The sequence below is a fragment of the Camelus bactrianus genome, chromosome 3 (assembly GCF_048773025.1).
Source record: "Camelus bactrianus isolate YW-2024 breed Bactrian camel chromosome 3, ASM4877302v1, whole genome shotgun sequence".
Classification (NCBI taxonomy): Eukaryota; Metazoa; Chordata; class Mammalia; order Artiodactyla; family Camelidae; genus Camelus; species Camelus bactrianus.
In genome coordinates this window covers 95769696-95784419 of record NC_133541.1, presented here as the reverse complement: position 1 = coordinate 95784419, position 14724 = coordinate 95769696, and the positions used below count along the sequence as shown (strand labels likewise).

Here is a 14724-nt window from a genome sequence, read left to right as displayed (position 1 = left end):
TGCCAGTTCCCCTGCCAGGAAACCCTCCCCTCCTGTAAGGTCCAGCTCTAAGGTTCGCCTGCTTTCCTGGACTCAGTCTTCTGTGATTGCACCCACGGTATCTGCACAGGCTTGAGGGGTTTGCAGTAAAGACAGCTTGTCCTCAGGGGACCTGTTCCCCTTCCTTAGTTGGAGAAAAAGGCGCAGAAAGACAGAGGCTGTGACTTCTCTTGACTGGCCTGGGCTGGCTCCACCAGCCCAACCCCCATTCTGAAAAGGCAGCTCTTTCTCCCTGACCCAGTGGCAGGGGAGGAAGTGAGCTCCCTGCCCCTGGAATCCCTCCCACGTGGCTGGGAACCCTTTGCTGTGGGTGGTGCGGGACACTGAGTGACTCCACAGTCCTTTCTGGCCCCAGAGGCCTGTGAATTTCTGATGAATCAGCACCTCTCCAGCTATACATGCTTTCAAGTCTAGATTTTCTCTTCCAAGTTCTCTGAAGATAACATGGTTCTTCAAGGTATCACAAAACAATAATGAAAACCATTTGGTACAAAAGGCCAATTTTGGTCTCAAGAGGTAAAGAAACTGCAGCCAAAATTTACTGAGCATCTCATCCCTGCCAGGCAGGCACCCTGCTGGGGTTCACACGCTCCTTCCTGCAGAGTCTAAGAAAAATGGCTTTGCCTAGCCAGGACCGGATGTGAATCCCAGCATCACCACCTGTGAACCCCGCTTGTGTGACCCTGGGCAAGCTACTTCATCCTCTAATCCTTAACTTCCTCATCAGTAAAGGAATCACAAGGACAGTAATACCAAGTTTAGGGGGTTGTCGTGATGACTGAATTAAGTGAGCTGACACAGTCATTCTCAAAGTGTGGTCCTGGGACCAGCAGCCTGGGAACTGGTAAGGAATGCAGATTCTCGGGCCTATCTTAGTCCTCCCGAACAGGAACATCTGGAGGTGGGGCCCAGCAACCTGCTTGCACAAACCCTCCAGTGACTGTGATGCATGCAAGTCAGAATCACTGAGCTACGCGTGGGAGGTACTTAAGGATAAGCAGCTGGCGAGCGAGCTGTAGCCACTACTGCAGGAACCACCGCCTGACTCTCTCCCCTCTCCCCTACTGGACCTGAGGCTCAGGAAAGTTAAATCACTTCTCCAAAGTTAAACAGCTAGAACCCAGGCAACACGACTCTGGAGGCCTTCCCACCACACCCTGGTCTTTTCCATTTAAAGCCCAAACCCTAAAGCACAGAAAGCATTCTCCACAGCGGTAAGCAGAGGCTAACATGGGTAAGAGCTGTTAACACTTGGCATAAACCTGCAAGGAGAGCAAAGAGACTAAGAAATGATCCCTCCAAAAACAGGAGGGTGCAGAGCCTCTCTGGCCAGAGATGACTCCACTTATCCTCAGGAATAAAGGACGTGGGATACACAAGCCGAGGGTTCTCCAGGACGCAGCCGCAGGGTGCTCTCAGGAACACCCGGCCATCTTCACAGCACTATTTAAGCTGTGCAGGTCAAGGCATCTATTTCGTTAAGTACTTTTCAAACATTAAATGGAAAGTGCAATTATGAGCTAGTCAAGAGACTTTGCAACTTTCTCCATAGGACTTGATTTCTCGCCTGCAGAGAGGGTAGGCGCGAAGTGCTGTTCACACCTGCAGTCCAGCTGTGGCCTCAGTGCTTTCTGAGCCTTAGTGCAGCCCTCTTCCTCCTCCTCCTCCTCCCAAGGACGGGGCCTCCTTGGCTTACGCTCCAGGCATCTGGGTGTGCACGCACCTACTGTGTGGGGGGCCCTGGCCACATCTGCAGTGGGAGCCTGAGCAAGCCCACGCCCCAGGCACAGGTGGAAACTGGAGTGCCAGCTTCTGGGAAAGTGTTTTGCAGAGAACTCAAGGAAGCCACTACGATGGCAGCTGCCCTGTTTCCTATCTCATCGTGTCACTCAAAATTAAAGACTCCTGTGGGGTCCTCTTCACCTCCAGGAGATAGTGCAGATCAGATTTCATCAGCCCAGCACTTAGCACAACGCCTGGCAAGCACTAGGCTCCCAATAAATGTAACATATGTACCAAGTCCTAAAGAAACCTTCTCAGTGTACCACATCCCTCCCCGCCAAGCCTCCCCGCCTTGGCAGAGTCTGCTAAGCTCCCCTGCCCTCCAGACTGTCCCAGGGCCTGTGATGCCAACCTGAGTGGTTTCTACCTCACTTTCACTCATGACACTCCAGACACCTTGGTGTCTTTTAATCCCACAAGGAAACCAAGCTCTGCTTCCCCCCTCCACGCCCTCTGCATATGCTAGTCTCTCTTCTGGAATGCTCCTCCCCCCATTCTTCACTGGGCAGATTCCTCCTCAGTCTTTAGGCCTCAGCTTAAAAGTCACCTCCTTAGAAAAGCCACTCTCTCTAGACTAGGTCTCTCCTGTCACCTCTACCTGCCCTTTGTTTCTTTGATAGCACGCTTCCCAGCTTGCTGTCTCTTTAAGTGTCTTCACTTGTGTTCTGTCCGATGGTGCTCCCCCATCCAATGAAATGTCAGTTTCAGTAAGTGAGGACCACCTCTGTCCTGCTCACCCCCACATTCTCAGTGCCTGGCACACTGTAGCTGCAAACATACTTTTAGAATGGGTAGGTGAATGAATGAATTCCCAGAGAGAAAGACAAAAAGAAAAAGAAAAAGATCTAAAATGAATGAGGAGGGAGAGAGCATCCCTGGTTGCAGGAGGTGGGGGGTTGGGCAGGGGGTTGCAGAGCCTGGCCGGGGGCAGACAAGACTGACACAGTGGTTTTGGACCTGCAGCAGGTGGACAGAGAGTGGCACTGGAGAGCTCGCCAGAGACTGATGGTGACATTCTGCCCTGTCACCTGCTACCCCCAAACCAGAGCACTTCAAACAGGCACTAGGCCATGACCGCCAGGTGCAGGCTGGGGGCTGGGCCCTAAGGGTGGAGACCTTTCCCTTCCCAGCCTACCTGTTCCCAAGGTCTGCTTGGAGTCAAGGCCGGTGGCAGGGGATGGGGACAGGCACCCAGAAGAGGGCAACAGCCTTCAGCACTGTGTTGGCTCCACCAACAGGAGCCTGTTCCCTATATGTGTGCCCTGCTGGGAAAAAAACTCAGCTCCAGGGTGCGGCAGGGGCACCTATAGAGAACACGAGACCCTGCGCCTGGCCCCTGGGAGAGAGCCCTGCCAGTGTTTCCAGTTTGTGAGTTTCTCGAGGCAGATGTGTGCCAGACTGGGCTGGACGATCATCGTAACGTTTGCCTTTCATGGGCGTCTGAGCTTCTCCTTCCCAGACTTCTATTTGAAACAAGCTGTGATGGATGGTCACGCTGATGGGAAGACTAACAGCTGGTCACCATTTATTTATGCAAAGAACCTCGTGCGGGGAGAGACTGCTGCAGACCACATTGCCAACTAAAGACCACTCTGTTACCGCGCACGGGCCCGCTGCCTGCGGCTTCCCACCCAGCACAGTCATCGCTTCCCCGTCGGCTGCTCCCGCTCAGGGAAGGGAGGGGAATGAGGAGGGGTCTCTTCCCGTTCCTGTCCTCACTCACTCCGTGGCCTTAGGCCTGAGTATTTATACAGCGGCTTTGACTGCTCACAGCCAGCTAGGTCCATTAGTTGGATGTAAATAGCTCTCAGCTCTTCAAAGGCCAGGGCAAGCCATTCTGTGAGGTCTGAGTCAGCCCTGCCAGGGTCTCGCATTTCAAGCCTTATTCATCTTCCTGATAACTTCCATAAAGGGCCAACGCTGCCTTTTTGCTACACCAGGCCTGCCAACAGCACCCCCAGTGGGATTTTTACAAGAAATTGGCATCCGCTGAGCTCCTACTGCATACAAAACTCCGGGGAGGGAAAGAAGAGCAGAAAATACATTCGCTGTATTTTAGGGAGCAAGGCACACACGGATAGGAAATCCTGTGGGTCAAATCACACAGAAATGCAAAGAAACCCAGGTCAGGGTTGGCAGGGTGACTCAGGAGGGAGGAAAGCCTAGTGGCCAAGGCCATGGCCCTTGCTGTCAGAGACACTGGACTGGGGTTTGAATTTTAACTCTGCCTCTTTCTAACTTCGTGACCAGGAACAGGTGACTTCAACTCTCTGAGCTTAGGATTCTGGGGAGGACTAAATGAAACAGTCTATGAGAAGCACTGAGCATGGTGCCTGGCAGAAGGGAACCATTCAAAAAGCATCAGCTATGGTTACTGTGGGAGCAGCTTTCTGGAGAAGGTGAGTTTTGAGGCTTTGGTAGAAGTGAGAGATTGAGACCCACTCCCCAGCTTGTCATCCTGCCCTTGATGGGTGGTGACATCAGCACATGCTGCCTCTCTGATCTGGAGTCAGAGAAGAGGAAAGGAACAGGTACTGGTCCTCCAACCATGGACAGAACACTCCACTCTCAAGAGACACTGAGTCTTCCAGGAAAAGGGAATCAAAATCCCGTAGCAAATTAGCCCCATGGAAGAGACTAACCAAAAAGCACAGGGTCAGACAGTCCTCGGTCTGGGATAGCCCTGTCACTTCAGGAAGCCAAGTCTGAGCCATGGCTGTGGGTCAGGGCACAGGGGTGATGGGTGCAGGGAAACAGCACACTTCTTGGCAACACTTCCTCTGTCTTGACTGCAGGGAGGAGCTTGAAGGAGAGGATCCTTGTACCCTGACAGGGAATTTTCACTGGCTTCCATTGCAAGCTCTTTCCCACCCTTTGTCTCAGAACACCTTCACAACTACCATGAGGGATAGGAGGAGCAGGTAGAAGCATCATCTGAAGTTTACAGAGGAAAAACCGAGGATCAGAGAGGTTAAGCAACTCATCCAATGTCACACAGCAAGGCGGTGGCAAACCTGGAACTCAAACCCCGTCTTCCAATGCCTGATCCAGTCCTCATGACCAGCCTTACCTGACTTTCTCCCTAGTATCCCCAGCTGCCAAAAAGCAGGACTGTTTAGACAGTTCAAGTATATACCACAACACAAAAAAACCCTTCAACTAGTCATGAGACTCCATGGGCACAAACAATGTAATACATATGGCCACTTCCCAGTTGTTCCCAAGATGGCAGAAGAGTTCCCAGGGTTAAGACAAGTTCTCAAGAAGGAGCCAACTTAAGTTTTTGTCAAGACGTAATGGCAAGATAAACCATAGTGTGTCCACCCTGTGGAATACTATCAACCACAAAAGAAGAATGAGGTTGACTTTGAAGTACTGGCATGGAAAGAACACCGGGACACTGATGAGTGAAAACTGCAAGATGCTGGATGCGGCAGGCGACATGATCCCATGGATATGAAAAAAGCAGTGAAAATAAAACCATTGGATTCATAAACATACATGCACAGAAAAACATCTGGCAAGACCCATACTCTATAAGATATTTTCCATGTACCTCTGCAGATCCACTCTGCACTCTTCTCCAGCCTGCTGTGTGCCCCAGGGGCTGACCTGAATGAATGGCATCAGTGGGTTGCCTTGCCTTCCAGCCAAGGGTGAGCACCAGCACAAGATCACAGGAATGGAAGAGAATGAGACTGGAGTATTCATTCTCCCAGTTTCCACCTATGGGCTCTCCCAGAACTGGCCATAGCCCTCAACCAAAGGTTCTGGCTCCTTTCAAGACACCCCACTCTTCTCCCAGGTTCAGTTCCTTGGGCTCAAAGGTGAGAAAGGCTTCCCTGGGGGGTTGCACGATGACTTTATATACTGTCCCCCTATTAAAACATCCTCAAATTATCCCAGTTAGAATGTGCCATCTGTTTCCTCCTATGACTCAAATTCAAAAAGACACATGCACCCCAGTGTTCACAGCAGCACTATTTACAATAGCCAAGACATGGAAACAACCCAAATGCCCATCAACAGATGACTGGATAAAGAAGTTGTGGTATATCTATATAACAGAATACTACTCAGCCATAAAAAAAGAATAAAATAATGCCATTTGCAGCAACATGGATGGACCTGGAGATCATCATTCTAAGTGAAGTAAGCCAGAAAGAGAAAAATAATACCATATATCACTCATATATGGAATCTAAAAAAAGAAAAAAGAAGATGCTAATGTTTCCTCCTATGACAAAACCCAAACTGGTACCAGTGCTTACCTGGGGTGGGGACTAGGAGAAGAGAGGTGTAAACACCAGCATCTGAAGCTTAGAGAGCTACACTGACTTTAGCCTTTTCAGTAATTATGTGCTGTGTGTTTGCTTTTTATAGTAAAACTGTTAAGCATATATAAAAATGGAGAGAACACATAACAAGGTCCCAGGTTTTGTTGCCCAGCTCCCACTATCATCAGATTCTGACCAGTCTTCTTTCAACTATGCCCCCCCAAGCCACTCCCAACCATAAAGCAAATCCAAGACAGCATATCATCTGTAATGTTCTAAATTTACAAGGAAGCTATATTTCTATATTGCCTGAGTAACCAAAAATTAATCAAAAACAATGGAATTCTCAAAGCTATAACTTCCGCAGGTGAGAAGATTCCATCCTTGTTTTTGGTTTGTGACCTGGTCAAGGCTTTTCTCCTGCCATTTGTCCTAGAACCATGGCTTAGGGGCTGGCCAGGTGGCTGTGCTGGCCCCTTCAGTGGGACGAGGGCCTAACTAGCACTGGATGTCCTTGCCAACCTGTTCTAAATGTGGAGGGTCTTGTTACTAATACAAAACCACAGGAATACCTCCCAGCTGCACATCAATTTTTAGGTTCTGTTTGGCTTAGTTTTTTGTTTTTGTTTCTCTTAACTTTTTATTGAAAAACAACTTTATGTTTGTGAGTTTCATTCCACATTGATGCATATAGGAGTAGGTTGTTCATTTTCATTGTAATATATAGTATTCCACCTTGTGAATATATACCATAATTCATTTATCCATTACTCTTGATGGGAATTTGCATGGTTTCCTATTTGGAGCTACTGTGAACAGCGTTGTTATGGACATTCTAACATATGTCTTCCAATGTTCATAGGCACGTGTTTCTGTTGAGCATATACCTAGAATGGAAAGACTGTGTCATAAGAAGGCATGGGTTTAACCTTGGTAGACGTGGACAGTTATCTAGAATGTGTATGACTTCTGGTATTCAGTATCCTTGCCGACACCTACGTATTGTCTCAGTTTGCATGTTTGTTCTACTTTAGTCATTCTGGTAAATGTAGTGTATCTCACTGTGGTTTTAATTTGCGTTTCTCTAATGACTAATGAAGCTGAACACTATTTCACATGTTTTTTGGCCATTTGGATGTTCTCTTTTACGAAGTATCTTTTCAGGACATTTGGATGCCCTCTTTCACAAATTATCTTTTCATTTTCCCAGTGAGCTGTCTTATTTTTCTTATCAACTTGCAAAAGTTATTTATATATTCTGGATGCAAGTCATTTGTCAGATGTGGGTCTTACAAATGTCTTCTTCCATGCTATAGATTACCTTTTCACTTTCCTAATGGTGTTTTTTGATGAAGAGAAGTTTGTATATTTAATATGGTCAAATTTATCAACTTATTTTCTTACATGATTGGCAGTTTTGTGTCTTGGTCAAGAAATATTTGCTACACTGCTCTCAGTTTTTATGAAGATTCTTTTAAGAGGGAAAAAAACCTACTGGAAACTGAGAAAGAAAAGCCCTAGGAGACCACTAATGGAGCCACCAAGTCAGCAGCTCCAAGAAGCAGTTGATGTGTGGCTGCCCAATTTTTGCAATTCCCTTGTTAGCAGCCACTTGTCAGAACCAAGGCGTTTCTCACCAGTAAAGATTTACCTTAGACTCATCTCCATCAAGAGAAAAATGTAGAGGTTAAAGTATTTCTTTGATGCTTAAAAAAAAAAAAATACTGGATATATAACAACATGCCACCGACAAGCAAAGAAAATGAGAGGAAGGGTTCTGGAACTATAAGGAATAGCAAGAAAATGCCAGCATTAAAGCTGAAATGGCTTCTCCAGGGTAAGTGTTTTTAGGAAGAGCAATTATCTTTCATTGGGGCCCCTTCACTTCAACGAGAGGTTTACATCCTATCCTATATGAAGAGACTTCTAAAAACTTCCACCATGGGGCATTTCTCCCACTGAAAATAATAAATGCAAACATGATTAACACAGCTAGTGGTCTTATCATCACCAAATATGTCAATCCAAGTAATTTTATTTATTTGTTTATTAATTTGGGGGGGTAGGTAATCAGGTTTATTTATGTATTTATTTTAATGGAGGTACTGGGGGTTGAACCCAGGATCTCATGCATACTAAGCATGCACTGTACCACTGAGCTATATCCTTGCCCCTTAAAAGCATTTTTTGAAATGTTTTTTTAAAGTTCCTTTAAAATAGCTATATTCACTGTTTATTCAGCAATAAGTCTGGAAGGTAATAGTGCCCTCCTAAATCCAAACCTCTCCTCACATCTAAAAGCAAAACCAAAAACCAAACACACAAACAAAAAAACTAAGATTGACAAAGGGGGAAAAGACAAGAAAAAAAATCTACACATGACCCATGCCTTCCGCATTACAAGGAGTTAGATAATACCATGAACTTTTCAAATTACAGGTAAGTAGAGAAATAAGCACCAGATTCCAACAAAGCACCAACTAGTGCTGCAAGTCTGTTTGTATAGAGAACTAAAAGGCGAGTCTTAAGAAAGTCCATGGGAAAAAGGAAAAGGGAGTGGAGGACATAGATAAAGCATAGACAGAATCATTCCAGAAAAGAAAAGTCTAACACTAAAGTCTATTAGACCTCAATAAAGCTGCAGGGAAGAAACACTAAATGCAAAGCAATGAACATGAGTCTGAAACTTAGTAGTTCACAGTACTGGCTGCATGGAAGGTACTTGAAACTGAGTAGGGTCAGAGGTGGCAATGATAGAGAATTATGGCTTGTAGAAGAAGAAGGAAATAAAGAAAGAAGAGGTGTTGCCCCTTAGAGGTAAGGGGTAGTTTTTTAAAAATGGAAGAAAGTAAGAGGGGGAAGCTAAGAAATTTTCAGGAAAAAAAAGAGTGCAAGAAACGAAACACACCACCTCCTCTTCCTCCCCACTCTCAGCACTACCCATTCAACAAACTGCACTTCACTATACTGACAGAAGAGGGCACTCTTGAAATAGGAACTCTCTCCTCAAAAACGCCTAGAAGTGGGAGGGGAAAAGACTAATGCCAGGCTTGGCTACTATAAGAAGATAAGACAAAATATGAATCAAAACATTTTAGCTAAAGAAAATCTGCCCTCCCCAAAAAATCAACCATGAAGCAGAAGAAAACTATAAAGTAAAGTTTCAAGCTGAATTAAATATTATCAAACAAGCATTTAAAGGTTAAAAAAAAAAAACTAGATTCACAAATAAAAACTAAGAATAAAAAGGACTCAAAAAATCAGGAAGAAATGCAGTGAAAGTTGGTCAAATTCAGGAAAAAAATTGAAGAAAAAGTCACAAGTATGTCAAAAATAAAGAATAAATTACAAGGTACCCAAGAGAAAACAGGTCCAAATAAAATTTTAATAAGAGACATTGAAGAAAGGTAGTAAAATAACAACAAAAAAGAATGGAAATGAGTTTAAAAAGAAGTAAATATATATATATTTATATTTGTGTGTGTGTGTGTTTGTGTATATATATATATATATATATCAGAGAGAAAGTAGTTGAAATAGAAGGCAGACAATGAAGGTCTAACATATGTATGATTGGAGTCCCTGAAGAAGAAAAATAAAACAATGGAACAGAAATAGTATTTAGAAATAAAACCCAAGAAAACTTTCCAGAAATAAGATCCTAAATCAACACACTGAAGAGGCTCCCTGTGTGCTTAGAAAATGATCTAGAATAATTAACTCTGAGATGTTTCCTATTGGATTTTAATGACAAATTTAAAAATCCTTAGGACCTCTATGCAAAAGCATCAAAATTCTTACGTAGGTGAGAAGTTCAGGCTTGCATAAGACTTCCAGGGAGCAACATGAACAACAGGGCCAAAGTGAAGCAGCATTTTCAAAACACAAGGAAAGAGTACAAGCCAAGGATTTGACACCCAGCCTTCAGCCGACCCAACCAAAAGATAACTGCGGGAGCTTCAGTAAAGGGACTGATGATGATCACTTGATATATTTAATTACACAGCTAAGAATAAAAGAAGATGGGGTTATGGTAATAGAAGAATATATAAACATTATATGTTCTGACCAAGTTTCTAGAAAGAATGTACCTTAAAAATGGGAATAAAGGGAAAAGTAAAATATGACCACTGATTGTTATTTAGGTAATGGGTGGGAGTCAAAGTATACCACTTAAAACTGACAAACCAGATAGTAAAAATTTAAGAAAAGGAGGAATTAAGGGCAGTATAGAAGGTATAAATACAAAGGCAACCACTAGTTCAAAAATACAAACCTTTCTAAATACCAAAGAAATTTGTAGACAACAATGGAAATACATCAAACTCAGAGAAAGAAACTCTGTAAACGTAACATAGTACACACAGTGCTGAGGCAGCTCAGCCTTACTTAATGGGGAAACACCAGAGGCATTCCCACTGAAGTGAGAACCAGATGCCCACTTTTCCACTACTAACATTTTTATCAGACGTATCAGCTGATGCAATTAGGCAAGAAAAAATAATGAGTCTTGAGAATTGGAAAAGACTAAGGAAAGTGAACTCTACTGCTGAGGACATAATAGTATACCCAGAAAACCTAGAGAATAAATGATAAAACTACTCAGAATTTCTCAAAAACTCTGAACTCAAAACCCCTTTACATTCTTAAAAGTCATTAAGGGTCTCAGAGAGCTTTTATCCCATGAGGGTTGGAGCTATTGATATTTACTAGATTAGAATTTAAAATTGAGAAAATTTTAAATATTTTTTACTTTAAAAGTAACAGTAATAAGCAGGTTAACATAAATAGCATTTTCTGAAAAATAAGCATAGACAAAAACTTTCAGTGGGTAGCATGACATTGTTTTATATTTTTGTACATCTCTGTGTTGCTGAGCTTAATAGAAACAGCTAAATTTTCCTATCTGTTTCTGCATTCAGTCTGTTATTATATCACACATTATATAGCCTCTAGCAAACTCTCACCATACACTCAAGAGAGAATGAAGTTAAAGGGGCAAATTATATCTTAATATTATTCTGAACCTTGTGAAGCCACTAAATGGGTCTCAGGAACCTCAAAGGTATTCAGACCACATAGTGAGAGCCACTGAACTAACTCAAACAATAAAATAATTCATCCAGGTAGTAGGATATGAGACCAGTCTCAATAGCCTTCACAGGCACAAACAGTAATCAGTCATGAGATGTAACAGAAGAGACACACACGTCCTCATGTACAATAGCAGTAGGAAAGACAGAGCACTTAAGAATAAACCTAACAAAAAATACCCAAAACCCTTCTGAAGAAAACTATAGTCCATGCCTAAAAACCACAAAAGTAGACTTGAAAAAATGGGAAAGACATCCTTTGTTCATGGTCAGGATATCCCAACATCGTGAAGATGTCAGCTCTTCCTAAATTAATTTATAAACTTAATATGATCCCAATAAAAAGTCTAAATAGATTTTTTTTTCTGTAGGTGGACAAATTGATGGTAAAGTTAATTTAGAAAAATTAATATGTAAGATTAGGTAGGAAAACAGTGAAAAGAGAAGTCACCCTGCCAGATAGTTTTAAATATTACAAAGCCTCTACAATTAAAACAGTGTGATAATGGCACAAAAAGAGACAGACTAATGGAACAGATCACAAAGTCCAGAAATGAACCAAACTATCTATGGAAATCTAGTTCATACAAAGGTGATATCTCAGCTCACTCAAGCAGAGACAGATTTTGTAATAAAGAGTATTAATATGCTGAAAATATATTTGGAAAAAATTAAAATTAGTTCCATTCCTCACATCACATACAAAAATAAATTCCAAATTGACTAGAGATCTAAGTGTGAAAAACTACACTACTACCAAAAGAAAACATGACTGAATTCTTCTATAAGAAGAATTATAAATCAAAATCCAGATGGAGTCAAATTTTTAAAATAATTTTGACTACAAAGTATTCTAAACACCACCCAAGCAAAAACCAAAAGACAAACATCAAACTGGGAGAAATATTTGCAACATATATCACAGATAAAGGGCTAATGTACCTTAAAAAGACTTCCAAAAATCCTACAGAAAAATAAGCAAAGACATAAACAGAAAATTTACCAAACAGACTTAAAAATGCTTCTGAAACCTATGAAAAAATGTTTTCCTTCACACATAATCAGAGAAATGGAAATTAAGAATTCACTGAAATAACTGCTTTTCAACCATCAAATCAGCCAAAATTCAAAATCTTGACACACATCCTGTTGGCAAAGCTGTAAAGAGACAGGTATTCTCATACACTGCTGGTGGGAATGCATTTTGTAGAAGTCCTATAAAAAGGAATTTGGAACATTAACAAAACTACGCCTTTATTTACCTCGACTCAGCAATTCTACTTCCAAGAAATTACCCTAAAGACACAGCTCCCACAAAAAACATATACACACATAAAGTTTATTCATTGCAGCATAATATTGGAAACTACCTTAATTCTCAAACACAGGAAATGGGTTAAAAATAAACTAATGTAACATACATACAATGGAGTAATAATATGCTGCTATAAAAAAGAATGGGAAATCTCTATGAACTGACACATGGAGTGGTTTCTAGAATACGTTGTTAAGTGCAAAAGGCAAGCTACAAAAGAATACTTGTAGTATGTTACCTTTTATGTAAGAAAAAAGGGGGAATAGGAAAACATACATGTGTTGGCTGATTTATGCAAAAGAAAAAACCAGCACAGGAAGAAAAAAAATCAGATTGGTTACTCTAAGGAATAGAGGAGGAGAGCAAATGAAAGATATATGGAAAGGTGTGACACTCCTCTGAGCATACTTTGATATAGCTTTGATTTTTGGAAGCATATCAAAAAATTAAATCAACAAGGATGAGGGGAACAAAAAACTAAAATTAAAAGGAACTGAAACCAAACCGGGGACAGGTGTAGCTCAGTGGCAGAGCACGTGCTTAGTAAGCACGAGGCCCTGGGTTCAACTCCCAGTATCTCCATACAAAAATTAAATGTTTTTTAAAAAGTGTGTTTCAGATAAATCTCATCATGAGAAAGCATCTGACAAACCTAAATTAAGAACCACACTGAAGAAGGAAATAAGAAGTAATCCAAGTAATTTTTTTTAACTAAGGACATTGACTACATGGCCTCAGTCTAAAGGAAAAAAGAGCTACAAACAAATTAGGAATTTTTTTTTAATTAGGCTTGTTTTTCATAGTGGTGTGCGTGTGACACTTTTGAAACTATTTTATCTATATTGTAGGATAGAGGATATGAGTAAATGTGTGATGCTGTTGGGAGCCAGGTTTCTCACTGTGGAAGAAGGGAGATTCAAATATGGGAAGAGGGGAAGCAATGATAAACATGTAGGATTTGAGGGCAACACTGTGGAATCATGAGGAAAATATGCATGTTTACATATGGATGAATGCACAAAAATTTTCAAATATGTAGGCATATATGTATAGGTAACTTTAAATATGCATATGTATTTATATATTTCAAAGCCAGGATGTTTAAGTGTGTGTGCATGTATATATAATGTGCATCTCCTATACTTGAAGGGGTCTAGATGCAATGACACTCCAGTAGCACTGGGCACATACCAAGACTAAGGCAAAGAAGGTACAAGGTACATCTTGCTAATGCCAGAAAGTAAACTCAAAATATTGACAGTAGCATGTCAAAGGGACACAGGAGCCAGGCTGGAAGGGAATCTCACTGTCTACATCCAGGAAAATTCCAACATCAAAATAAATAATGATAATTTTGCTTATAACCCATTGAATAAAATAGGAATCTATGAAACTATACTAACAAAGGTGCAGCAGAAGCAGAAGGGAGGGGAAGAGGAGAGAATGAAAAGAAAGAAGGAAAGAAGATGGGAGGGAGGGCTCTTCATCAAAGGAGAATACTGATAAATGTAGAAGAAGTAGTGAAACTGGAAGGTCACCATTCTGTGACCAACACGGTAAAGACTGGCTGGGGTAAGAATCATTGATGGATGGATGCTCAACGTGGAGTGGAGAGGACTGGATGAGGAGGAGCAGGATGATACTTGCATGTCCAAGTATGTCCCCACAGGCTGATTACTAGTTACAGGGGCAAAGAGTAACTACAGCTGACCCTCAAGCAACACAAGTTTGAACTGCACAGGTCCACCTGTCCCAGATGTTTTTCAGTAGTAAATACTACGGTACTCCAAGATCCATGGTGGGTTGAATTTCAGGATGCAAAATCAAATATACGAAGGGCCGACTCTAAATTATATCCAGATCTTCACTGTGTGGCGGTGGGTGCTCCTAACCCTCACATTTTTCAAGGGCCAACTGTGCACAGTACAGTAACTAGACAAGAGCTTGGCCAGGAAGCCGAAGTGAACATCAGCAACCCAGGGCAGGGAGGTAGCACGTGCCTCCAGATATGTCATCTTGAAAGAATACTGCAGGCCAGCCACAGCTGTTTCATCTGAATCTACCCCTGAGAAAACAGCTGGCAAACCCAAACTGAGGAATATTCTGCATTCTGACCTGTTCTTCAGCAAAAAGTCAGCGTCGTGAAGGACAAAGAAAGGCTGAAGAACAGTCCCAGATTATTAAAGGCTGTTTGAGAGAGACCTGACAACTAAATGCA

General features: G+C 42.3%; 1 long non-coding RNA gene and 1 other non-coding gene across 9 annotated transcripts in view; one reads left to right on the top strand and one right to left on the bottom strand.

Annotated features, from left to right (window-relative positions):
• Positions 1-14724, bottom strand: part of LOC123613271 (uncharacterized) — a 278819-nt gene that overhangs the window by 127135 nt on the left and 136960 nt on the right. Inside the window, exon 1 of one of the 8 annotated variants that reach the window (XR_006720632.2) lies at positions 2957-3128. The exons of the other annotated variants lie outside the window; for them this stretch is intronic. This is a non-coding gene — a long non-coding RNA (uncharacterized LOC123613271). Of the gene's footprint in view, positions 1-2956; positions 3129-14724 lie in introns of those variants that run through there. 8 annotated transcript variants of the gene reach the window in all.
• Positions 13015-13088, top strand: TRNAT-AGU (transfer RNA threonine (anticodon AGU)). The gene has a single exon. It is a non-coding gene; the product is annotated as a tRNA-Thr (tRNA).